The sequence below is a fragment of the Equus caballus genome, chromosome 17 (genome assembly GCF_041296265.1).
Source record: "Equus caballus isolate H_3958 breed thoroughbred chromosome 17, TB-T2T, whole genome shotgun sequence".
Lineage (NCBI taxonomy): Eukaryota > Metazoa > Chordata > Mammalia > Perissodactyla > Equidae > Equus > Equus caballus.
The window spans coordinates 82,930,344-82,956,220 of NC_091700.1; the positions used below are offsets into that span (position 1 = coordinate 82,930,344).

A 25,877-nucleotide genomic window follows, 5' to 3' on the forward strand; every position below is an offset into this window, starting at 1 on the left:
GAAACAGAGATAGGGGCCGGTCTGGTGGTGCAGTAGTTAAGTTTGTGCAGTGCACTTTGGAAGCTGGGGTTCACGGGTTTGGATCCTGGGTATGGACCCACATACTGTTCATCAAGCCGTGCTATGGCGGCATCGCACAGGCAAAATAGAGGAAGATTGGCACAGATGTTAGCTCAAGGACAATGTTCCTCACAAAAAAAAAAAAAAAGAGAAAGAAATAGAGATAAATGTAGAGATAGAGATAGAGATAAAGATATAGTTACATACACATACACACACACAGCTTAAGGAAAATAACAAAATGAATTTGTCTACCCCTCTACCCAGTCCAAGAAATACAGTATTTCCATACCTCTAGAGCATACCCTTCTCTGAACACACCACACTCCGAGAATTTGCCATGATCACAAATTATGTAAAAATCATTTCTTTTTCCTTTCTTAAGAGTTTTAACCAATATATGCCTTCATAAACAATATATTGCTGGGTTTTGCACTTTATATAAATGGAACCATTTGGTCTTTATTGTTACATGGTGTGTTCCTTTCCTTAAACGTTATATTTTTGAGGTTCACCCATGTTGATGGGTGTTGCTGTACTCATTCATTTTTATGGAAGTATAGTATTCTAATTTATGAATATACACACTTGATGCATATTGGAGTTGATTTCAGTTTTGGGATATTGTGAATCATGTGGCTAATAAACCATCTTGAACATATCTGTTGATGCACATGGGTAAGAGCCTCTGCAGTGTATACCTATAAGCATAATAGTGTCACAAAGCAAAGCTTGCATATGTTAAGCTTTACTAGGAAATGTCAAGCTGGTTTACAAAGAGATTTTGTCAATCTATATTCTCACCAGCAATAAATAAGAGCTCATGTTGCTCTCCATTTTTGCAAACACTTTTTTTCCCCATTCCTACTACTTTTCTGTATCTGTCCAAAGAAAGAAACTGGAACAATATTTTATTCTATATAATTTCTATTATCATGATAATTTGTTGAATTGTCCTTTCTTTACATAAGTATATGAAATTCCTTGTGTACTTCCTTATTTGAAATTTCTTTTATATCCGTGGGCTTTTTCCTCTTCTATAGGGTGATATTTGACAGATGCTATCAGGACAAAAGTCCACTTCAGTGACCTACTTATCTATTTTGGTTATGACCTTCAGGAAAGGGAGGGTACATTCTTGGATCTTTTTTTTTTTTATTTAACCAGTTTCAAGATAATGAAGTAGTATTCTCCCTGTCTTTCTCAGAAGGTGACCAGTTCTTTTTATTTTTTTAAATATCATCATGAACTCAGTTTTAAAAACATTTGTAATTCTTATCCTTATTGAAATCCAGATTGTCCCGTATTTGCCAATTGGCACTTCTTCCATTTGGCTCTTGCGTCCATTTGATATGATCCTCGAAGTCTTGCCTAGTTTCGTTGCTATAGAGTATACCAAGATATTCCAAGCTGAGCTGATGTATTATCTTTCACAGACATGGAATCAGTCATTTTTATATGACCCTTGATTTGTTTCAGTAAGAAATGGTGTTTCATGAACACAATCTGGGCACAAGACACAGTTCTCAAAGACACAAGTGATAATAGAAATAAATATCTCAATTACTCATTTGCTTTATTCGACTTTAGATATACCACATTACCACAATAATACTAAAAATACCCTACGAATTATGATTACTAAAATCAGTTATATTTTTGCATACTTGATGCATATTCTCTCCCCATTTTATAGTTATAATAGATATAGATATTGGTATATATCGGACAGCCCTATGGAAAGATCTGTCTACATAGTTCCTTGGCAAGGAACTATATTGATATAAGATAGATGGATACAAGATAGATAGATGGATAGAAATAGCTAGATATAGTTAGGTCATCTACTATATCTGCCACTCAACTTTCATTTATTCTTCCAGTAACTATATATTTAATGCTCACTACTAGTTCTTATGTCAAAGTCTCTGTAGTAGATTTTTTAAGAAGGACTGATGAAGACAATATTTCACACGTTCTTACTTGGTGATAAAAGTTTGTGCCCTTTTTCCATGAAATTCAATTTTGCTGAAGTGAAGAATGTTGGCTCACATTTTCCTTCCTTGCATTTCTTCAATATGCACATATTTCTAATCTAGCAGAAAGCATTGCTGGCAAAAAGAAAAATCTAACAATGATCTAATTTTCTTCCCTTTATAAGCCAAATATGTATTTTTTACCTTCTCGGTGCCCAACAATTTGTTTTCTTTTTTTTTAAAGTGCAGTAATTTTACTAGAATAAACCTCTGTGTTGGTAGTTCTGAGTCAGCATTCTCAGTAACATGCTATCCTTTTTTAATAAGTAGTATCGAATCTATTTTAGCAGATTTTTATTGATTTATAGTTTTAAGTAATTATTCTCTTCTTCTCTTGATTTTCTTCTTCAGCAACACCCATTATACACTGTTGAATTGTATTTACTTATTTTCAGCATATTCTCCAATGTTTATTTTTTTAAACATATTTTTGATTTTTAAAATCTAACTCCTTTTTCCTTTCATATTTCTCAAGGTGTTGCTAGTGGTGTTTCTTTCCTTTTACATTCCTTCTAGATTTTATTTTTAAATAAATTTTTCTTCCTTTTCTTCTTTTCTTAAAATCACTAACCTCATTTCTAAGTTTTTTTCTAATTTTGACTTACGTTATTTGCAGTCTTGTATCCTTTCCTTTATGTTTCTTAGTTCATTTTGAAATGATAGGTTAAATTTTTGGTCTGGTATTTGAACATGTCTTTCTGGTGTGCCTTCACAGTTTGTAGACATAGTAGCAGAACATAATTTTTGTTATAATAATTTTGTATGGGATTTGATCTCAATCCTTTTCTCTTGCTTATTTTTATGTGAGTTTAAATTTCCTAAATTTTTAGAAGGAGGCTTGGTTCAGCTAGATTTTCTAAATTTACTGAGTTTGAAGGCCTGTTGATTTCATGAAGTGTTAAAAAAATATGCTGACTTGTTTTCTGAGAACTTCCTGCTCTGTTCCCTTCCTTACATTTACCTGTATCTTCTCTTTCCTAACTTTCCATTGCCCTTATCCCACTAATTCTTTTTTTTTAATTTTTATTTTTTTCGGATGTACATCATATTTCAAATTATGGGTACATTACATCATGTTCACCACCTGAACACTAATTATAGTGCATCCCCTCACATGTGACCCTAATCACCCCTTTTGCCCTCCCCCCTCCCCCCTTCCCCAATGGTAACCACCAATCCAATCTCCAATGCTATGTGTTTTTTTGGTTTTTTTTTTGTCGTTTTTATCTTCTACTTATGAGTGAGATCATATGGTATTGGACTTTCTCCCTCTGACTTATTTCACTCAGCATAATACCTTCAAGGTCCATCCGTGTTGTCGCAAATGGCCGGATTTCGTCAGTTCTTATGGCTGAGTAGTAGTCCATCGTGTATAAATACCACATCTTCTTTATCCATTCGTCCCTTGATGGGCACCTAGGTTGCTTCCAAGCCTTGGCTATTGCAAATAATGCTTCAATGAACGTAGGGGTGCAAGTATCTTTATGCCTTTGTGTTTTCAAGTTCTTTGGATAAATACCCAGCAGTGGAATAGCTGGATCATATGGTAGATCTATCCTTAATTTTCTGAGGGCTATACTCCAAATTGCTTTCCATAGTGGCTGCACCAGTTTGCACTGCCACCAGCAGTGAACAAGGGTTCACTTCTCTTCACACCCTCTCCAACATTTGTTGTTTCCTGTCTTGTTAATTATAGCCATTCTGACCGGAGTGAGGTGATACCTCATTGTAGTTTTGATTTGCATTTCCCTGATAGCTAATGATGTTGAGCATCTTTTCATATGCCTGTTGGCCATCTGTATATTTTCTTTGGAGAAATCTCTCTGTTCAGATCTTTTGCCCATTTTCTAATTGGATTGTTAGGTTTTTTTTGTTGTTGAGCTGTATGAGTTCTTTGTATATTTTGGATATTAACCCCTTATCTGATATGTGGTTTGCAAATATCTTCTCCCAATTGTTAGGTTGTCTTTTCGTTTTGTTGATGGTTTCCTTTGCTGTGCAGAAGCTTTTTAGTTTGATGTAATCCCATTCATTCATTTTTTCTTTTGTTTCCCTTGCCCGGTCAGACATGGGACTTGAAAATATGCTGCTCAGGCCAATGTCATAGAGCATACTGCCTATGTTTTCTTCTAGAAGTCTCATGGTTTCAGGTCTTACATTCAAGTCTTTAATCCATTTTGAGTTGATTTTTGTGCATGGTGTAAGGGAATGGTCTACTTTCATTCTTTTGCATGTGGCTGTCCAGTTTTCCCAACATCATTTATTGAAGAGACTCTCCTTTTTCCATCGTATGCTCTTGGCTCCCTTGTCGAATATTAGCTGTCCATAAACGTGTGGGTTTACTTCTGGGCTCTCAATTTTGTTCCATTGATCTGTGTGTCTGTTTTTGTGCCAGTACCATGCTGTTTTGGTTACTATGGCTTTGTAGTATAATTTGAAATCGGGAAGTGTGATACCTCCAGCTTTGTTCTTTTTTCTCAGGAATCCTTTGGCTATTCAGGGTCTTTTGTTGTTCCATATAAATTTTAGGATTCTTTGTTCTATTTCTGTAAAAAATGTTGTTGGAACTTTGATAGGGATTGCGTTGAATCTATAGATTGCTTTAGGAAGTATGGACATTTTAACAATGTTAATTCTTCCAATCCAAGAGCATGGAATAGCTTTCCATTTCTTTGTGTCTTCTTCGACTTCTTTCAACAATGTTTTATAGTTTTCGGTGTACAGATCTTTCACCTCTTTTGTTAAGTTTATTCCTAGCTATTTTATTCTTTTTGTTGCAATTGTAAATGGGATTGTATTCTTAATTTCTGTTTCTGCTACTTCGTTGTTAATGTATAGCAACTCAACGGATTTTTGTACATTGATTTTGTATCCCACAACTTGACTGTATTCCTTTATTATTTCTAAAAGTTTTTTAGTGGACTCTTCAGGGGTTTCTAGATATAAAATCATGTCGTCTGCAAAGAGTGACAGTTTCACTTCTTCTTTTCCAATGTGGATCCCTTTTATTTCTTTTTCTTGCCTGATTGCTCTGGCTAGGACTTCCAATACTATGTTAAATAAGAGTGGTGACAGTGGGCATCCTTGTCTGTTCCTGTTCTTAGAGGGATATCTTTCAGTTTTTCTCCATTGAGAATGATATTTGCTGTGGGTTTGTCATATATGGGCTTTATTATGTTGAGGTATTTTCCTTCTATACCCATTTTATTTAGAGTTTTTATCATAAATCTTTGCTATATCTTGTCAAATGCTTTCTCTGCATCTATTGAGATGATCATGTGATTTTTATTCTTCATTTTGTTAATGTGGTGTATCACATTGATAGATTTGCGGATGTTGAACCATTCCTGCATCCCCGGAATGAAACCCACTTGATCATGATGTATGATCTTTTTAATGTATTGTTGTATTCGATTTGCTAGTATTTTGTTCAGGATTTTTGCATCGATGTTCATCAGTGATATTGGCCTGTAATTTTCTTCTTTTGTGTTGTCCTTATCTGATTTTGGTATCAGGATAATGTTTGTTTTGTAGAAGGAGTTAGGAAGCCTCCCCTCCTCTTCAATTTTTTGGAAGAGTTTGACAAGGATAGGTATTAAGTCTTCTTTGAATGTTCGGTAGAATTCACCAGGGAAGCCATCTGGTCCTGGACTTTTATTTTTTGGGAGGTTTTTAATTGCTGTTTCAATCTCCTTACTGGTGATTGGTCTATTCAAATTTTCTACATCTTCTTGGTCCAGTTTTGGAAGGTTGTATGTTTCTAAGAATTTATCCATTTCTTCTAGATTATCCAATTTGTTGGCGTATAGCTTTTCATAGTATTCTCTTATTATCTTTTGTATTTCTGAGGTGTCCATTGTAATCTCTCCTCTTTCGTTTCTGATTTTATTTATTTGAGCTTTCTCTCTTTTTTTCTTGGTGAGTCTAGCTAAGGGTTTGTCAATTTTGTTTATCTTTTCAAAGAACCAGCTCTTGATTTCATTAATTTTTTCTATCTTTTTTTAGTCTCTATTTCGTTTATTTCTGCTCTGATTTTTATTATTTTCTTCCTTCTGCTGATTTTGGGCTTTGTTTGTTGTTCTTTTTCCAGTACACTTAGGTGCACTTTTAGATTGTCTATTTGGGATTTTTCTTCTTTGTTGAGTTAGGCCTGAATTGTAAAAACTTCCCTCGTAGAACCGCTTTTGCTGTATCCCACAGATTTTGGCATGTCGTGTTTTCATTTTCATTTGTCTCCAGGATTTTTTTTATTTCTTCTTTGATTTCTTAATTCCATTTCCAGCAGTTTCTCTTCTATGTGCATCCCTGAATGGTAAGGAACACTTGCCAGATTAGTTTTGAGAGTTCAAAAGGTTGCAGAGGCTCCAGCCCTTTCAGCCATATATCAGAGTCCTCACATTCACCTATTATTAAGACTGGGCAAAACTACTCCCCATTCTCTGCTGTTTTCAAATTGATTTCCAGTGAATACCTGTTGGCTATTTGCATTCTTTTGTTTTCAGATCTGTAACTTGCTGTATTGCTCCTCACTGCTTTCTTCTGCATACATGCTGATACTATGTAGGTTTTCTGGCTATTGATAGTATGTTCTCACTCATTTGTATTTTGAGGTTCATTAGGATAACTCATGGGTTGGGTTGTATATCGTATCTGTGTGATTTTGATTTTAATAATTCTTCTGTGTGTTTTATGTAAGGATTTGGAAGTTTCCAAAAGCTATGCTACAATATGCTACTGCTGTCTCCCCTGAATCTCCCAGATCATTTACAATTTTTAAGGAAACAATGGTGCTCTTGTTTCTCTTTGGTCCTGTTCTTTGACATGACATACATGCGCTCCTACACACACGTGTTTTCTACATATACTGGATATACTGAATATACTGAAAATATACTAACGTACTTAAAATACATATGTTCTCATAAATGTGAAAAACAGCAGTGTCTTTCAAATTTGTATGTCACCAATAGTCTTTCTGCTAATGAAATAGACTTTATTCCTTTTGATTGAGATAGGAACATATCATAATGTTTGCCTACTGTTTCCAAATGTAATGATTATAAGCAACGCTGCAAGCAAGCATCTTTATGCATTTGAGTATGTTGCTTTGGGTAGTAAAATTGATCTTCAAAATCATTGCATCAATTTGTTTACACAAACACTAAGGTAAACTATTCTTTTTTCACTTTTTGTCATAATTACACATCCTCAGACTTTTTAATTTTGCAAACTTTGGATGTAAATGGTAAAAAAAATATTTATGTGTGTCAAAGAAAAATTGCACCAGACAGAATGAAACAGGGAAGGAAGACTTTATTTCAGACTATTGAAATAGTAGTCAAGACTAGTACAACAAGGCAGAGAAATTGAACTCAACTCTACTGAAACAAAAGGTTGGACGGTTTTTAAGCACTGTGGTGAGCTAGAGAAAAAGTACTGAGGTGGTGGTGGTGGGGGGTGGTAGTTTGTCAATGTGATTAGGCCATCTGTGTTTGCTAATTGGCACTTATCAAAGTTAGGCTTCTGCCTCCCACATAGACCAGAAGATAGAGGCCCTATCTTGCTTGAAAATTACATTTCAAAGGAATGGCTCCCAGATCCTTGAGAAAGACAGTCCTACGGTGGTGTAAAACTAGCAAGAAGAGGGGAGAAGATTTACATCTCAAAGTGGTAGTGAAAGAATTTATAATAGCATGTTTTCTAAAGCAAATGCTTTAAGAAAAGGGAGGTCAGGGACTTACAGTCAGGCAGAAATTTGTTTAAACTTTAGTGAAGCCACGGAGATCTTCCTCGGTCATGTGCATTTCACTGATTACTGGTGAAGTTGAACATTACTTTTTGTTTATTGGTCATTTTATGTTTCCTCTTTTGTGAAGTGTCTTTTTTACCCTTCTCCTATTTCCTAGGTTGACTTGTAGTATCTCATTATATATCTACCTAATAATATTTTGTCAGTGTATGATTGTAAGAAATCTCCTCACTGTTTCTGGTGTGTAATGTTCTCTAAATAGATGTATGTTGCCCTTATGCACTTAAGGTACTCAAAGTCTAGAAAGGGAGAGAGATATGTAAATAAACACATTAAAATAAGCTGTGAAAATATAAAAAATGGAACAATATAAAGTGCAGAGGGTTCATAAAAGGGATAAATTCTAAGGAGTTTTTGCCAGGGATAAGATCTTAAAAGTTACATGTGAGCTGCATTTCCAAGAGTATAAAAGATAGCCAGATGGGCAGTGGGATAAAATTCATCCCAGAAAGAGTATTTACAAAGCATAAATGTTTCAAATATCACAGTCTATTCAGGAGATGTTTGATCTTCCTAAAACATTACTTTTGAGGAGGGAATGAGAGAAGAGACTAGCAAAGTAGTCAGAGGCCTCTATAAAGTAGGAACCTATATAGTTGGCCTCCTTATTAATTTGGACTTTGTTCTTTAGAAAATAATGATTTACTCAACTGCAAAGGACTTCAAAGGAAAATCCATATATTCAAGGCCCAATGTCCAAATAATATGACAAGTTCCAGTGATGTTCAGACGACAGTTAGATCTAGATTGTGCAATCAAGTCCAAAACTAAGCTTGTCAAATTTCCTCCCAAAGCTATGTTTTAATTTTCCCTTTTTGGGCTTTTGGTTGATACACGACCATTTACCATCCTCCCAAGCCAGAAACTCAACTGTTATCCTAGGTTCCTCCAGTTCCTTCACTCCCCACATTTAGTAAGGTGCATTGTCTTTACCTGCTAAATTTTTCTTACATTCTCTCTTTCCTTTTCCTGCTACTACTTTTTGAACTCAGGTCCTGCACATCGCTTACCTGAATTGTTTTTATAATGTCATATTGGTCTCTTTGCTTCTATTTATCCATCTCTGCACTGCTGTTGAAGTAATATGTTTAAACTGACAGTCTGGATCTTTGCTGACATGTGGTAACTTAAGCCACCACACAGTATTATTAGGCAGCGAATTGGTCTTCTAATGAGAAGAGGCCATTTCAATATTGAGAGCTTATGAACAGTTGAACAATAGCTTTTAGTTATCTGTCATTTCAGACAGCCAATTTCAATTCTTCTGAGGACACTCAGATGCTTTTGATCAAAGTAAACACTTTCATTGTCTCTTATATCCCAGTGAAATGAGTGGTGGTACTCAATTGTTCTATCTTTCTTAAGACACACACTTAAAAATAATTAAGAGATTGTTCAACAACTACAGCAAAGTAGCAGAGTATAAAATCAACATACATAAATCAGTAGCATTTCTATACATTAACAATGAACTAACAGAAAAAGAACTCAAGAACTCAATCCCATTCACAATCGCAACGAAAAGAATAAAATACCTTGGGATAAATTTAACCAAGGAAGTGATGGATTTATACAATGAAAACTACAAGACTTTCTTGAAAGAAATTGACGACGACATAAAGAGATGGAAAGACATTCCATGCACATGGATTGGAAGAATAAATATAGTTAAAATGTCCATACTACCTAAAGCAATCTACAGATTCAACGCTATCCCAATCAGAATCCCAAGGGCATTCTTTTCAGAAATTGAACAAAGAATCCTAAAATTCATATGGGGTAACAAAAGACCACGAATTGCTAAAGCAATCCTGTGTAAGAAAAACAAAGCCGGAGGAATCACAATTCCTGATTTCAAAACATACTACAAAGCTACAGTGATCAAAACAGCATGGTACTGGTACAAAAACAGGTCCACAGATCAATGGAACAGAATTGAAAGCCCAGAGATAAAACCACACATCTATGGACAGCTAATTTTCGACAAAGGAGCGGAGGGCCTACATTGGAGAAAAGAAAGTCTCCTCAACAAATGGTGCTGGGAAAACTGGACAGCCACATGCAAAAGATTGAAAATTGACCATTCTTTTTCGCCACACACCAAAATAAACTCAAAATGGATCAAAGACCTTAAGATTATTAGGCCTGAAACAATAAGTCTTCTAGAAGAAAATATAGGCAATACACTCTTTGACATCAGTTTCAAAAGAATCTTTTCGGACACTATAACTCCTCAGTTGAGGGAAACAATAGACAAAATAAACAAATGGGATTTCATCAGACTAAAGAGCTTCTTCAAGGCAAGGGAAAACAGGATTGAAACAAAAAAACAGCCCACTAATTGGGAAAAAATATTTACAAGCCACTTATCCAACAAAAGCTTAATCTCCATAATATACAAAGAACTCACGCAGCTTAACAACAAAAAAACAAACAACCCGATCAAAAAATGGGCAGAGGACATGAACAGACATTTCTCCAAAGAAGATATAAGTATGGCCAATAGACACATGAAAAAATGTTCATCATCGCTAATCATAAAGGAAATGCAAATCAAAACTACACTAAGATATCACCTTACACCCGGCAGATTGGCAAAAACATCCAAAACCAAGAGCGACAAATGTTGGAGAGGTTGTGGAGAAAAAGGAACCCTCATACACTGTTGGTGGGAATGCAAACTAGTACAGCCACTATGGACAACAGTATGGAGATATCTCAAAAAGTTAAAAATAGAAATATTTTATGACCCAACCATCCCATTACTGGGTATCCATCCTAAGAACCTGAAATCAGAAATCCCAAGAGTCCTTTGCACCCCTATGTTCATCACAGCATTATTTACAATAGCCAAGATGTGGAACCAACCTAAATGCCCAGACACTGATGATTGGATAAAGAAGATATGGTATATATACACAATGGAATACTACTCAGCCATAAAAAAGGACAAAATTGGTCCATTCGCAGCAACATGGATAGACCTCGAGGGCATTATGCTAAGCCAAATAAGCCAGACAGAGAAAGATGAACTATATATGACCCCACTCATAGGTGGAAGATAACATATAGACAAGGAGAACTGATCGGTGGTTACCAGGGAAAAGGGGAGGGTGGGGGGAGGGCACAAAGGGGAAAGTTGGTGTACCCACAACAAGACTAACAATAATGTACAACTGAAATCTCACAAGGCTGTAATCTATCATAATCTTAATAAAAAAAAAAAAGATTGTTATGACTGTCGTACTGGTTATTTAGCTGTTGTGTCTCAGCTCCAGGCCACCCTTCTAAAAATTATTCTATGATTATGCAAACTGCATTTCCAAAACTCTCAACTAAATTCCCAAACTACATGAAGTCTATAAATTATGTTTCCCAGATTATCTTCCCAACCAGTGCACTGTAATTTTTCTGCCAATGGGAGATACTCAAAGGATATCAAAAAATGGGAGAAGGAGAAAATCCTTCTTTCCTTCCAGTTCTTATCACTCCCCAGCCTCTGACACTTTTAGCACTTACAGTAACGACTATATTATATTCCTGTGCCAGTTAACTTTTCTTCCATTTATAGTCTGACACCAGCAATGTGGTGCTCCATAGAGATCTGAGCATCATCCAGGAAGGTCTACACTCCCATTGTAAACTTCTCTTTCAAGTCTCTAGATTCAGGATATGCTATCTTATCCTTTCCTTCAACCCTAAGAGTGGGAACTACTCTCTATAGTTACTAATATCTATGGTCTTCAACATGATCTTTTTGCTCCACTAACCTTTAAATATCTATATACTAATTTCCTACATTATATTATCGCTAAAATATCTAGCATGCTTCCTGTTTTTTTGACTGAACTCTCTCTGATAGAGCTGGTATTAATTGTCTAAAGTTGGAATCAAAATGTAATTATTTTCTGAAAACCGGTGAGAACTTCCTCCTAGTTTTTAAGGGCATAAAACCATTATAATTTTCTTTAGGTGTATATTCTACTGTTCAGGCTAACACTTATTTTACCATTTCCTCCCAAATTCCAGAGAAAAATAATCACATAGAAAATTAGAAGAAATAAGCCATTTATGCTTGGACATATAGAACAGAGAGAAAGAGGAAATAGCTGTCTTTTGGGTGAGAAGTCCCCTGGGGGATCAGCCCTGGAACCACTGAATCTTTATTTTAATTTGGCATTGTGCCTGGTCCACCTGAGTTGATTTGGAGCTCTGAGTGTCAATGAAACCACTACGTAAAACTGCCTCTCTGAGGCTGTCTGCTGGGACTATTGGGTTTGGATCTTCCATGGAGCCAACTGTACAGGGCTAGGAAAGGTTGAGGCAGAGCAATTGAAAACATATATACATAGTAAATAGAAAATGGTACTGGCAATGCTAAGATACCAAATATTGTTGGTTCTTGAAAACAAATTCCAAATCTCTGTTTTACTATAATTAATTTCGGGTCTTCTTAGATTTGGAATATTTGAATTAACTCTCTAAGATACAATCAAGCACTTCTTCAACATCTTGTGTATTTACCAGACATATATTTTCTAAAGTATGATTCTATTCCCACTGCCAGTACCAAAACCATTATTGGTTCCTATGGCCCACTCAAGAGTATAGCTTTGTGTATGAGCTGTATTAACTATAATAGCTTGTAAGATCCTGAGGACAAGTCAGGCAACATCTTTTTATCCTTCCATACATCATGGAAATATTTTTGATCATGGAGTATACAACTTCCATCAGAATTATCTCTGTGCTTGTTTAAAATGCAAATTGTAGAATTCCACCCCAAAATTCTGAATCAACATTTCCATGGGTGGAGCCTGGAAATTTATATTTAACAAGCATAACAAATAGCAATTATTCCCAATAAAGCGTGAGAACAACTGCCTCACAGTCCTTACCACGGTGCCTCCAAACATAAGACAATTAATGAACGTGCTCTGAATTGCATGAATGGATATGAGTATAATCTACGTGTCTCTGAGACACATCTTAACATTAAAAACTACATTTTCTAATGAATTGAAAATAATGACATTAAAGTTAGTCAAGAATATTAACCAGAAACCAAAATGAATATAAATACATTCACACTCAAAAGACCACAGCTGTGTTAAATATAGAAGATTTGATAAGCATGGTTTTCTTTAACAACTATCTGAATTTGTGACTTATATAAATAACTCTTTTATATTTTCACATAGTAGAGACCTAACTGTTGGATCTTTGCATTAGTTTAATGTGCTATTTTGAGTGAAAATTAATAAGTCAAAAGTAATTATTTGAGTGCTAATTGTTAAACTGGAGTGTAAAGCACTGAATTTAAGAATGTAATTTTCTAGATTAATGTGTAATGTCTCAATTTTGGAAGAGATACATTAACACAGTATATATTGCTTGGAGGTAGTTTTTGATTGATTATGGTTGACTTCCTTTAATTTTCTTATAACTCTAATGTTTCTCACTATAATTTTTTAGAATATAAATAATTATGTTTACCTATTAAGTAATATATAGAATTAATTCCAGTTCTCTGGTTATAATTTTGCAAAATAATATAGATTTTGTATCATAATGTTTTTCAAAGTAATTATTAATAGTCCTTATCTTTAGGATACACGTATATTTGATGGAATCTTGTTTTTTCCTGAAATCTAAATTACATTGCGAAGCTCATAGGGGAATAACATGGCACTAATTTAATACAAATTTTGAACTCCAAATTAAATTTGAGTACTAATGGCTCCTCCTTAATAATCCCAACCCATATTTATCTTTTCTTTGTTGTTAACCGCCTAGCTCTCAATCCATCCATCTGCTCATTCATTCATTCAACAAATACTTACCTGAAGCTTACTCTGTGCTAGACACCATGCAAATTTCTGCCTCTGGGGGATAGAGATGAGTAATCAGGAAATTACGGTGCAGTATGAAGAATTTTATTTGTGCAAAAACAGATATTATGAGAGAATAAAGGAAAAATATCTTAGCCTTAGGGATTGTGGGAAGTTTTCTCAGAGGAATTGAAATATAATCTGACACATGAAGAAACAGTTATTAATAGGGCTATGGATAGCCAGGAGAATAATCATTACAGTAAGAGGAAGCAGGAGCAGAATGCTGATAACTAGAGAAAGCTGAGCGTTGTTAGGGAACTGCATTGAATTCCAGAATGCCGTAATATACAGTGTAGGCTGGAGATTGGCGTAAACCAATTCATGAAATATTTACCCATAGCATGCCATGCCAAAATTCAGTTCATTGATCATTTTGCACTATAGCAAGACCCCTCTAACTGCAGTGTTAAGAGTGCATCTTGAGAGAGCTGTTACTAGAGTAACCCAGGTAATCATACTTTGATGACATAAGTGAAACTCAAATATCTTTTTCTGTAGTGATTTATTCACCTTTTTAAGTGAACTTGGTCACTCTCTTATCTGCTAACTTAACACTTTCTGCATATCTATATTATTACACTCTAGTTACTCATTTGTGCTTTATTTCTTCTTAGACCATGAGTTTCTAAAAATGTACCCATGTCTTGTATATCTTTATATCTGTGTAATTGACTATTGTGCATGAGCAAAAATGCTCATAAAATCTTTATTAAGTTAGTGTAAGAATATGTGAATGAAGGAGGAAATGTATTTTGAAGTCCTTATGGGGCATATAATAAAATGAAACCACACTAATGGGAGTAATAAGAACAAAAGTGATGGAAAGAAATGGGAAAAGTATAACATATACGATAAAAATTAACAAGAATTTCTACTGAATACTTCATTTCCCCAACATACCAGTTATCAAGGTTATTATTATATGGTTCTAAGGGTTTATGTATTTCAGGATGTCTTCGTGTCTTTGAAAACAACTTATCATCATTGCACAGTATTCCTATGTGTGGGTTCAGCAAAGCATGTTCAAGATCAGTGAACAATGGCAAGAATAGTAAGAATAGTCCAAATTTTCTATTTCAAAGGTGAAGTTTGCTTACAAAACTAAACATATTCTTATCATATGATCTAGCATTCATGCTCCTCAGTATTTACTCAATAGAACTGAAAACTATGTCTATATAAAAACCTGCCCATGGATTTTTCTTTAATAGTTTTATTCATAATTGCCAAACTTGGAAGCAACCAAGGTAGCCTTCAGTAGGTGAGTGGATAAACTATGGTACATCCAGAAAATGGAATATTATTCAGTGCTAAAAAGAAATAAGCTATCAAGCCATGAAGGAACCTTAAGTGCATATTACTAAGTGAAAGAAGCCAATATCAAAAGGCTATATACTGTATGATTCCAACTATATGACATCTGAACAAAGAAAAATTATAGAAACAGTAAAAAGATCAATGGTTTCCAGGGTTCTGGGGGAGCGAGGGATGAATAGACAGGGCATAGAAGATTTTTAGGGCAGTGGAAATAGTGTGTATGACACTATAATGATGGAAACATGTTATTATACATTAAAAATGTCATGTCATTTGTCCAAATCCATAGAATGTACAATAGCAAGAGTGAACCCTGATGTAAACTGTGGACTTTGGGTGATAGTGATGTGTCAATGTAGGTTCATCGATTGTAGCGAGAATAGCCGCTGGTGGGGGATGTTGATAGTGAGGGAGGTCATGTGGGGGCGTAGGGGTCATATGGGAAATCTCAGTGCTGTCTGCTCAATTTTGCTGTGAACCTAAAATTGATCTAAAAAATAATGTTTATTAATTTTTTAAAAAGTCAAATTTGTTATTTAAAAATGCAAATATAAAATATGAAAATGGAGTTTTAAAATTTCCAGTAATAATTTTCAATAGTTAACTGGCATTATAGAAAAAACAGCTAATGTTTATTTAGTGATACTCCATTCCAGAACCCAGCCCTGTTCTAGGTATTTTCTATGTACTAATTTATTTAATCTTCACAAAACTCTGTGTGATAGGTAATATTATTTTCCCTGTTTGGCACAGATCCATTGAGTTATTCACCCTAGATCACATTAGTTCCAGTTAGCGTGCTACAGAGCCAAGATAAGAGCCAGGAAATAGGACTTCAAACAAGAAGAACAGAATAGTTTCAGCAGATTGTGCATCAGAAATTCTGTGCTGTTTTTAAATGTTTTGAAAATCTTTTTGTGTTTATGAATAAAATTGAAAATCACAAAAGAAACAGTGAAAGCGAAGCATCTTTCGGAAGGGTATTTCTAAATATTAGTCTAAATACCTTTAAATAGCTTTTTAATACCTGAAAAAGAAATTTTAAAAACTAGCGTTCAACTGTTGCTTCCTATACAAAAAGGATTTATTCTATGGTACTTCTGAGAGGATCACAATGTATGAAACTTTAAAGTGACAGGCTTCATAGAGGAAGTACCCTGGACAATATCTAGAGTAACATGCGTTCTAATTGTGGTTCTATCACTAATGTTCCAGGGCTTTGAATAAGTCTCAGATCTCATTTGCCTACCGTATAAAATTAAGGGCTTTGCACACAATGCTCGCAAATTCCATTTTAGTCTCTCAAATACCGTGTTTCAGGGAAGGGCATTTTTTTAAATAATGGTCATTACTTAGAAAATGTCTTAGGTATAACTGATTTTATTGGAAGTCCTTCTTACTATGATAACACCCATCAGATAAAGACCACCAGAGGATCTTCTATGGTGAAATGAAGTTAGATATATTAATTTGCTGCATCAAAGGAAACAGTACACCAAAGGAACTGTAGGCAACTCATTAAGAGAGCATTGTTTACTGTAGGTATGTGCTTGTGATGGACTAGTCATAGGTTTGCATTGATGCTGGATGATTCTAAGGAGGAACTTGAAAGGAGAACAGGTCAGTCCTAGACTGGGTGTGATCATGAGGGGAGAGCTGTTTAACATTTGGGTATCACAATAATTGTTCAGGAGTGAGAAGAATTGAGCAAAGCTGGGGAAATCATTGGTAAAAAGGCAAGAATCACTTGTATGATCTTGGTCATGTCCCATTAGAAACATTGGTTTAGGTTTTATTAGGAACATCACAGTCTCCTCTGTTCCCAAAATAAGAAAAGACATGTAACTGGAACACACACACAAACCCACATGCAAACCCTAGCCTGAATAGTGAAATTTCCTTCTATAATGAGTAACAGAATTTTTGATAGGGAAAGTAAGGTATATAAGGTTGGTTTTCCCATAGTTAAGCATGTGGTTTGTTTTATATGAAAGCATCTTCTATCTAGAACTCTACAATATTGATTATTCTATCAAAGAAGTGAAAAATTAATTGAACCACTTCGAAATATTAACAACTCATTAGATGCTAACAAATGGTATTCCATGATCAGTACATACATTACTTAAATGTTCATCATTGTCCAGGCATTGAAGTGGAGAAAGAAAAGTTTTCTTGATTAGAAAAGATTCTAGGGGTCTGCCTGGTGGCATAGGAGTTAAGTTCCCACATTCCACTTTGGAAGCCCAGGGTTTGCTGGTTCGAATCCTGGGTGCGAATCTATGTACTGCTTGTCAAGCCATGCTGTAGCAGGCGTCCTCCATATAAAATAGAGGAAAATGAGCACAGATGTTAGCTCAGGGCCAGTCTTCCTTAGCAAAAAGAGGAGGATTGGTGGCAGATATTAGTTCAGGGCTAATCTTCCTCAAAAAAAAAAAAGTCAAAAGATTCTATATGGTTTTTAACTTTGAGGAGAAAAAGACCCAAACTGCAAATGACATAAAATTCAGATTCCATAGCATGATCAAATAAATGAGTAAAAACAAACAATGCAAATGATTAAAGTTGCAAGAAATAGACTTGAGAGAGAGAGATCTAGAAAATACAACAGTGGTAATAATGTATGAAGAGATGTTACACAAATGATGTTTTCTGCTTTTTCCCTTTCTTTGAATAAAGTAAATGGTTTTAAAAGAAGCAGCAAGAATTAGTGCTAAGAACAAAGGAAAATAAATTCTGGTTTTAAAGGTTCTGACATATGGAAATAGATTTAGAGGGTAGATGAAGCATTTCTTTCCTTAGGTTAGGGTAAAGACTAAACCATACAGCTGATAGCCTGTATTTGTTAGATACAGCCCTACCTCTAGACACAAAAGCTTCCAGATCCCGTTGTGCTGTCATCTGAATCATCTGGATTACCAGAGCCTCAAGCCTTTCAGAAAACATCAGCTGTTGTTTTTAAATTGACTTTTTAGCTCAATTTAATTTTATTCATTTTAGTTCAACGTCAGATTTCACTGTCAAGTTAGGACCAAGAAATACCAACCAGCCAAAAACAAGACAGTTTTGTATCAAACTGGAAGGCCTGTAAGTGCAAGTCCCACATCATTAATTAGACCTAAGAAAGAGATCCAAACCTTGGGGGGTTCCATGAGCCCTCAGTATAAGAGCGCACACTAAGTGGGGTAGCTGTCTCCTGGTGATGATCAAGGCTGGTTCAACAGATTTGTATTTCTAGAGTGGCTGTATTTTCTTGTCTCCAATCATGCTCCTGATTAGCTGCTGTTAGTTCCAATACAGAAGACTGCATACCTATCTACTTGGCCTAGGGTATACAAGTAATTACACCCCCTACTAGAACATCCAAATGACACTTCCCCATAAGTATCTTCAGTATCTATTTTAAAGAATCTACTATCTAACCTCTAAAACCATGTTTAAATATCTTAGAGGTTTAAAGATTCACATTCCTCCATGATGCATTTTCTTTATGCAGAAAATCTTTCATTTTGTCTTAGTCTACCTTTTATGTCAAAGATAATGTTATGAGAAGTGACTAAACGAGAAGAAAAAGAGAAATCATTAAGATAAAACACTGGCGCTTTGAAGATGAACTTTGAAAACTATAAACCTTTAAATATACAATAAATTTTGAGTTTCTTACCTTTTATTCAATATTAGCTGAAGTTTCTGTCTGCATCCTTTTTCTTATAAAGTTTATAGGATATCGAGAGAAATGTAAATTTCACAATCTTTATTCTGGGGATACTTTTTCCCAGGAAATAGTTATACGTAAGACTTATAGAAGAGCTATCCAGGAATTGTAAAGAAAAGGAGCAAATTTATTTCATAATTTGAATAGCATAGCTGTTATTAGTGGAAAAACTCAAAAGAGTCTTCTTCTTAAGAAGTACATTAATTTTGTCTATTTGATTTAGGCTATAAACACATGACAATCTGTTAAGTGTATATTTTTCAGCATTTTAGAAGGTTGACTCACAAACTTGATGGGAGGCATTTTTTCTTAATTTAAAATATTCATTTTAGATGCAATTTTAATAATATATTTCTCTGGTACTTACTATTCCTGTGCCATAGTCAACAGCATAAAATATTACAAAGGACATAACATCAGGAGAAATTTTGCAAATAAATTGTCCACCTATAATGATGTTTCCAGGAAAATGACTGAATATAGGCAGTTGTGGCATCCTGAATTTGCAACTTGGTAAAATGAACATATTGAAAAGGATATTTTTATTTCAAAATATAAGTAGAACTTTGAAAACAACCTTTTTTTTTTGTCTTTAAATGACTGGTTGCTTTATATTTAAAATTATGTTTTAAAATTTGTTGCTTGTATTTAAAATTATGTATGAAAAGTCCTCTGTTATGAATTCCTAATGCCCTGCAAAATTCACACATAAATGGTGGGGCTGAGGGGCTGGCCCAGTGGCGCAGCAGTTAAGTGAGCTCCGCTTCGGTTGCTTGGGGTTCGGTGGTTCGGATCCCGGGTGCAGACATGGCACTGCTTGGCACGCCATGCTGTGGTAGGCGTCCCACATATAAAGTAGAGGAAGATGGGCATGGATGTTAGCTCAGGGCCAGTCTTCCTCAGCAAAAAGAGGAGGATTGGCAGAAGTTAGCTCAGGGCTAATCTTCCTCAAAAAAAAAAAAAAAAAAAAATGGTGGGGCTGAGTATTGATTTAAGAATATTATCAAGGATTTATTTTCTGATGATGTTACTTATAGTTCTTCTAAGACTTTACTTCCTCTGTCCACAAAGCAAGATTTTTTTTATTCATATAGAATATTTAACTACCAAAGTTCCCACAGTTTCACGTCACTGTTTCTATCCGAAGCAGTTCTTTTCCAAAATCAGAGTTAGCAATATCTGTTGATGAATTATTTTTCTCCAATTTCCTTGGAAGTAAAATAAGAAGAAATGGATACACATGTAGTGAGAGAGAGAGTAGTAAAATTGTTCAAATAAATTTTCAATAAAATTTAAGAAATATTTTAAAGTCACATAATCTTAATTTTTGGAAGCATATTATAAAATGGCAAGTTCCTTTTATGATACCCTCCCAAGTCAGTTGCCCCTCACGTGCTATGTAGAACCTACTGTACATGTATTCTATTCTTCTCAAATATTTCACCATGACAGTAACTCTCCAGCTACCCTTCCATCAGTTGAGAACTTCCTCAACTTTGTTCCACAGGTATTCATATCTTTTCCATCCCTACTCATCCTCTTCCTCTTTCCTTTTTGCTATACAATAGAAGTGCCCTATCTCCTATGTAGGACCACTTCTCTGCTCTATATACTTTCTCCAGTTGTTTCCTCAGATACCTTGCTTTATAGATTTTCTATTTTTTTCTGTATCTTCACATTCTCCTTCTAATAGATCCTGCCCTTAAAAAAAATTTTGAATATTTTCAAGCTTCTTCTATTTAAAAAAAAATCAATAAATACATTCCTTACATACATGTATACCTACATTCGCCTTCCTAAACGCATAATCTCCTCTGTTGCCCTTTATAGGTGTATTCTGTCACTAGACTTCTTGAAATAGTTATCTACATTCACAGATTACTGTTCCTAACATTCGTTTGCTCCTCAGTCCATTTCCCCTCCTCAAAGTCACTATCATCCTGTAGTAACTCCTCAGTTTTGTTTCATTTGTCCATTCCCCAGAATTAGCAATGTCAACCTTCACTTTTTTGAAATATGTTTTCCCTTGGGTCATACCTTTAATTTATGGTTCCTATTAACTCTTCCAACTTTTTCACTATATGTTTTTTCCTGAGTGATATTATCCTCTTTAATGGGGGGGTAATTGATATCTATATGTCTCCAACCCTAATATTTCTTCTGAACCTCAAACACATATATCGCTCACCACATCCGTAACTGAGGTTTTACCTCTATTACCCTCTTCTTGAAACCTGCCCTCTATCTTAATGGCTGTTACCATCATTCACTCGATTTTCCAAGGAAGTTTCCTTGAGCCACCAATTTTGGGTTTCCACTCCCATCTACTACCAAAACATCCCATTACCATAGGACCTATTAACCAGATTTAAAATGACAGTTGACTCATCTATATCTACAATGGATAGTAAACTCTGTTAGTTTCTAGTTAAAATGTAGTATTGCCAGCTCTAAGATACATGATTGTAGTTAAAAATATTCCCCAAGGAATGGAAGAATGGATACATGAATGTATAGAAGGATGAATGGATGGTGGATGGATGGATGGATGAGAAGGGAAGCTCTTGTGTGTTTATAGACTAGAGGATACATTTGGAAGAAGAGCAGAATTTCCAATTTAGAGTAGCGGGATCTAGTTCAGCTATGTGATCACTCTAAGGTACATGGAGACAATGACCCTAAAGGAGAATATAGAAATCACAGCCATATAGGAATCATTAGGGTATGAGTTCTGAAATGAAGAATTTAAGAGTTTGTAAAAGCCATGGGGTCGTTCACAGTACTGAAAATAGCAAAAACAACATAACCTTTGAATTGACTCTTAAATGAAAGTTTAAATTCAGTTTTGGGAGATCTGAGAAGTAGAATCAATTTTGAAAGAGTTTCAGGGGGTAAAATAAGGTGGTAAAAAAAGAAGGGAGGATGTCTCTTAGTCTATGTGAAATTTTTCATATGCTTTATAGTCATAATAAATTTTATGTCTCCCTTGTTCATCTAACACTTCTTTCATTTAACTGACATGTCACCTTGAAAGTATTTTCTGAGAAAGAGCCTTTTATAAAAATATGGCTCTTCTTATTACTTAAAAGAGACACTATCCTATATGTTGTTTGAAAGGGTTTACTCCATGCCCTTTTAGGGCCACTAAAAGCTGAAATGTGCAACATGATATCCGAAACTAATTTTTCCAGTTTCAGCAATTTGATGCTGAGTTATTAAACAGTCGTAAAGCAATTAAGATCCATTTTTGCCCTTTTTAGAATATATATTTTTTAAAAACTCTGTAGTTCTAGGGTTTTCTTTTTTAAAAAAAGGAAAAACATTAAGCAATTATTTTAATTTGACTATATCTATTAATAATGTTAAAACAGATTACTAGCCAAAGAAACAATTCTTTCCTTCTAATTACATGTAATCTATATCACTACCAAGGCTTATGTTGGTTAAAATTAATTCTTGGTTGGTGATGGAACTGATACGTAAAATTGATCCAAAGGGAAGATCCTCTGTTGCTTATATGCTGTGATCTGTGAACTGAATGTGAGTGCAATTAAACTACTATTTAAATCGATAATTAGTAGATATTTAGAAAGTAGGATTATGCATGTTAGAAGTGAAGATCTGAAGATGGGCCTCTATCACCAGGGTTATTAAATTTGTTTCGTTGGCTGCCTTTCCTTTTGCTTAGTGCCTTTTCTGCTTTGCTCTGTTGATTCTGGAACTTTCTAGGAAGTGAAGGCCTTTAGACTGGAATCTGCCCTGCTCTCCCTCCACTTTATTTTCAGGCTCTCTTGCCATATGGCTTCTGTTCACGTACAATGTACCAGGAGCACGCTGGGAAGGGGGGCTGGTGTCCAAGCAAACTCTTTACCCAAGAGTAATGGAAATACGCTTAATGAAACGTATTTCTTAATGAAACACGCTGTCATCATAACATCTTATTCGAATTGTACTAAAAATTTTCAGGAGTGTATTAATAAAATCTTCCCTGTTGCCCATGACTAAAAGTCTTTTCTTCCACAAAAATGCGAAAAGCAAAAAGTCATTGTCACTTGCCTGCCACTTCTCACATTCTATATTGCATCGTAATTATTTATATAAATATTCATTTCCCCTTACTAAGATCCTTGATTCACCAATATTTACTTTTATTTTGAGACAACAGATATTTGTAGAATGTAGAACACAAAACTGAGATCTTTCGATACTCCTGCACTTGCTGAGAAGACTCAGTTTCACTGTTATGAAAGTAATATATATTTGTGTGTATATAAAATATGAAATATAAAGGCAAGGATTTAACTAACTCATCTATTATTTTATTCATACATCTACCCATCCATGCATTTATTTATTTAACAAAAAATTATTAAACACTTTATTGAGCACTATGCTTGGTGCCAGGAATGAAAAGCAGCTTAGGAAAAAAATGGTTCTATTCCTCAAAGAGCTTAAAGTAGTTTGTAAAGACAAAAACATAATAATGTCAGAGAATGGAAAATGCTATAGCAGAGTTAAGCACAGGGTATCATAGGAGCAACACATAGTGTGTTTCAAAAAAGCCCTCTCTAAGCTTTGTTTTTCTCATTGAAGTATTCTGGAACCATAGATAATTTTGTTTTATGTGTTGTAATAATAGTAAAATGTTTATGTTTCCACCTGTGTTTACAGATTTAATGGCCGTCCTGCATGTCTATATTTATATATTTATATCCATATCCATACCTATATCTGTATCTGTCTATATGATATCATATATCTACAAATATATAAAAGCACCTAACATGGGTCTTGATGCATAATTCGAACTCAATAAATGTTTCCTTCTTTTCTGATTCTAAATAGTTATGAAATTGAGGAGAAGTTCTAAAAAGTTTGAGGAATGTTTTGCATAAGAGGATATGGTGTAATTATGCTGCCTACATGCTGCATTCCAGGTAGCTAAACGCTAAGTCACTTGCATCTTTGTGGTTCCCTAGTTGCTTTGTACCCCTTTAGAAACCTTCGCTGAACTCTTGGTACAAAGGCCACTAGATGGGGCTTGTGTGCTTAGTACCTTATGGTTTAGCAAAATGCACTTCCTTTTAGTTTTTGTAAACTCAGAAATACTATTCTTTAACCTATTCTATCCTTTATTAAATGTAACACTGTAAGCAATTCTCATTAGAAATCTTTTTTATTAGCACGTGTGCAACATAACTATCACACTTGCAAACGTAATATTCCTCAAAGCAAAGCAAACAAACCTCTTTGCAACCAGGCACATTTATCTCTTCAGAGGCTAAATGCAAGGTCTCAATACTAATCTAATAGTTCTTTACAAAACTGTGTCTCTTCTTATTGTAGAGTCTCAGATTCTGCATGTTGGAAGCACCAATTCTTACTTTTTAGGGCCAGATACAAGATTTACCATTAATTATGAAATTTGCTCCTTAAGTATCGCTAATGTCTGTTTTCCTGTAAGAAACTGGTTCTCAAACTCTGACATGCATCAGCATCACCTGGAGAGCTTGTTAAAATTCAGATTACTGGGCTACACTCCAAGAATTTCTGATTCAGTGAGTCTGGGCTGGGACCCGTGACTCTACATTTCCAACCAGTGCCCAGATATACTGATGCTGCTGGTCCAGGGACCATACTTTAAGAATCTCTATTTTACAGAAGGCTCTCTTGGATCAAATGCATACCATTCATCATCTGGCCCTCCTGTCTCAAGCCAGCTGCCTGTCACACTGCAACATTCATCTCTCTAGACACTGAGACCTGGACAAGGACCAAAAATAAAGGCTGTTCTTTTCATTCCATTTGTGCTCCTAACCACTAGGCACCCAACTCTCTACCTTAGATAAGACTCAACTTCATCACTAACCTAGGGGAGCACTGCTCTATATCTTCTAGCAGCTAATAGCTAATACTCATTTTTTTTTCAAATGAAGAGTTTTACCCATTTTTCCCAAATGCCCAGACCTAGGTCCAGTGAGCCCCTCTCTTCATTGTCTTGTCCATTCCGTTGTCAGTCCCGACTTTACTGATTTCCCGCATACTACCAGGCATGATTATACCTCCACTTTACCTTCCCTGGAGACCTAGCTTCGCACTACTTTTTTATGTGCTGTAAGTAACTCACTCAATTCCTCATCTATTTATTTCTGATTTATTCCTCCATCAGTTATTAACTACCAATTATTCTAGGTACTGCCTCATCCAGCCATTATGGCTACAATGATAAAGTCAGGCATGACCTCCTGTCTTTCGAGATTTCCACCATTGTTTTGATTACTCTACGTTTATGGATTTGGGATACCTCTTGTTGTCACCAGGTTCTTGTTTTCCATCTCAATTAACTTCTTGGCTTGCAGACTCCTGGCTTTTGAAAAACCACAAGCTTCCTGGCTTTCAAGTAGCATATCAAGCTTCTATCTTTATTTGTTGGTTCTAGACTCTTAAGTCAGCATTATCTCCGACAACCTGAGCATCTTCTTCTCACCTGACTTTCATCGTCCCTGCTGGGCTTCTGCACCTTCTTTGTTAATATAATGATAATGCCTTAAAATATATGGTTTATATCTTCAATGGTACTTCAGCATCCCTCATCTTATTTGATTTACCATTTCAAATGATTAACCTACCTCTATGGAAAAACCTATCTTTCAAATGATTTCAAATACTTTACCTTTGTATGTTTATATTTTTATAATTTCATAAATTCCTTATATCTTGGCCGATTTTTTTTTTTACCCCTTTTATATTTTGTCATCCTGTAAAACCTCTAAACTTATACAAGTAACAGAATGTGCTGCTAGTATGTTATTTGTCTCCTGCCTTACACTTTATGGACACTAACTCAAGTTACTGTTAATTTATTTATATCAGATATGCACAGTCTTTGATCAAAATGATCTCTTACTGCCCAGAAGCTTCCATACTATGCCAGCAAAATCATTTTTATTTCACATTCTCTGATTCTTTCCTGATCTCCACGACAACTCTGAACACATGCCTGAACTCAGCCTCCTATTTTAAATCTTACTACCTTGAAAAGACTA

At 35.1% G+C, this 25,877-nt stretch overlaps 1 protein-coding gene across 2 annotated transcripts in view; it reads left to right on the forward strand.

Moving 5' to 3' along the window:
- GPC5 (glypican 5) overlaps positions 1-25,877 on the forward strand; it is a 1,274,841-nt gene that overhangs the window by 634,143 nt on the left and 614,821 nt on the right. The window lies entirely within an intron of this gene.